This window comes from Alligator sinensis, unplaced genomic scaffold (assembly GCF_000455745.1).
Source record: "Alligator sinensis unplaced genomic scaffold, ASM45574v1 scaffold767_1, whole genome shotgun sequence".
In the NCBI taxonomy this organism is placed as follows: domain Eukaryota; kingdom Metazoa; phylum Chordata; order Crocodylia; family Alligatoridae; genus Alligator; species Alligator sinensis.
This window is the reverse complement of record NW_005843271.1, coordinates 132,962-135,376: the sequence shown is the minus strand read 5'-3', so window position 1 is coordinate 135,376 and position 2,415 is coordinate 132,962. Positions and strand designations below refer to the sequence as shown.

The 2,415-nt window shown below is 52.4% G+C and overlaps 1 protein-coding gene across 5 annotated transcripts in view; it reads left to right on the top strand.

Moving 5' to 3' along the window:
- Positions 1-2,415, top strand: part of ACSS2 (acyl-CoA synthetase short chain family member 2) — a 110,767-nt gene that overhangs the window by 73,791 nt on the left and 34,561 nt on the right. The window lies entirely within an intron of this gene.

Here is a 2,415-nt window from a genome sequence, read left to right as displayed (position 1 = left end):
CTTCCCTTCCCCCTCCCCTTATGACTTACCAGCTGGAGGCAGCTCTCTACACTGCCGGCTCTGGTGCTGTGCTGCAGCTGTTTGCAGCATAGGCATTTATTGACCAAATTATCAGCCCCATTGGGCCAATATTCAATATAGACAATTTTCTTTATATCGGTACCGATCAGATATCGGACCGATATATCGGTGAACCTCTAGAAACTAAGGAGAGACTGAAGGACCTGAACCTGTTCAGCCTCATCAAGAGGAGGCTGAGGGGGGACGGGGTGGCTGCCTATAAACTCATCAGGGGAGATCAACAGCAAATAGGTAGAGCCCTTTTCTCCCCAGCACCACCTGGGGTGACAAGGAACAATGGTAATAAGCTGATGGAGAATAGGTTTAGGTTACAGATCAGAAGGCAATTTTTTACAGTTAGGGTGGCCAAAATCTGAAACCAACTTCCCAGGGAAGTGGCCCTTGCCCCTACCTTGGGCAAATTCAAGAGGAGGTTGGACGATCACCTGTCTGGGGTCTTGGGACCCCAGCATTCATTCCTGCCTGTGGCAGGGGGTCAGGCCAGATGATCTGTTCAGGTCCCTCCTGACCCTAGCTACTATGAAACTAAGGGATCATTTTTAAGGGCATATGCTTTAGTATCATTCTCCCTTTGCTGATGAAGAGTGTAGCATATAAAACAGCCCGCACACTTTGTTTAGTGGATTGTGTTGCTGACAACTGGTTAATAGCAAGTGCATTTTCAAAAGCTAGTTTCTCATCAGTGTTTCTCTCTTAAAATAAGTTGTATGCTTCCAGATACCTTGTCTGTGACCTTATTTCGAGTTGGGACTGCCTCTGCCAGTTTTGTGGAATTTAGTCACTTGTAAAGCAAGGAGGTAACCATCTGGACTACAGTGAAATTTGCATATCAATCCTATACCTATATTTTCTGTGGCAGTTATTACATTTTTAATACAACAGCGATATTATTTGGCAGCTCTCAGTCCTTTGGATCATGGTGTACACACAAGAGGTCTATGCGACCATTAGACCAACACTTTGAGCACATACACCTAGGAAAGAATATGGAGGAGTGCAAGGTGCCCTAGACCTACCATCCCCTCTTTAGACCGAGACAGAGTCCAAAGGCCAGACCAAGTGCAGACATTCATTGCCTCAGTGGTTGTATCTTCTGCCAGAGAGCAACAGATTAGAACTGCTGACTGCCTGGCATCTCAGGAAGGAAGTGTTTCTGTCAGGGTGATGTCCCAGAAGTATCCACAAGGCAGCGGGTGCTAGAGTTTTAAGGTGCCCTGTACTTGCCTTACTCTGGAGGGTGCAACATTGTGGTATTTTTTAGGAGATACCCTGCCATGAGTAGCCCCATCACATTGCCACCTAGCCCTCCAGTCAGATGCAGTTTATGGTCATACCCAGAACAGTGATATAGAAAAGGCCTATTAATCCATACCGTATTACAGGTGCACCAGTGAATCAGTCCATATCGTAACAGCACCGATAAAAGGAAAATTGACATTATTGTCAGTTGGCTTTTTTTGGCTGATGTGACTGATAATGTCGCCGATAAATGCCACGTGCATACACACAGCCACAGCATGCACGCGACCCAGCCCAGCAGCTTGGAGAGCAGAATTTAGCTGTTAAGTCTTTTGGGGGGAAGAGGCGGAGGGGAACAAAGGGCAGTGGGGGTGCAGACTGAGGCCCCCACAGTGAGGGAGGGAGTGGGGTTGGGGCATGGGCAGGTGCTGCCCAGCTGGGCTTGGGCGGGGTGTGGAATGGAGCCGCAGACAGCTTGTCTGGGGGGGAGGTGTGGGGGGGTGGGGCAGCTTCCAGCACTGGGCGCACTCCTGGGGGAGGCATCAGGGGCACGTTGCCCTGCCAGATCTGTGCGTGGGACAAGGGTGAGCTACCGCTGCGGGCTGGGGCCAGGGTCGAGGCTGGGGCCAGGGCTGGGCTGTTCCTGGTGGGTGGGTTGGGCCGGAGCTTCCCTCGGGGTGGGTGGCAGCAGCATTGGGAGGGGGCTATAGCGAATTCCAGGGTGACTAGCCACCCCAGGAGGCTCTTCCCCACCAAGAAGAGCCCCCGGCCCCAGCCTGCAGCTGCAGCCTGCCCTCACACCACACAGATCCAGGTGTCACATGCCTTCTGTGGCAGAAATGCCACCGTCGGTGCCCCTCTCCAGAGATCTGTCTCTGCCAGCCTGAGAGGCTGGTGTTGAATCCCTCAGGGCGGGGATCTCCCACCTTGTCTACATGACAAAAGCCTGGTGCCTGAATGCTCTGGTCACCTGGGCAGGGGGAAAAGGCCCAGCCCTGCGCATGGGCCCAGGTAGCCAGGGATGCTTGGTAGATTGGTCGGCTTGTGGCCAGTATTGGCAGCTTCGATTGGACCGGGCTGCTGAGGTCAGAGAGG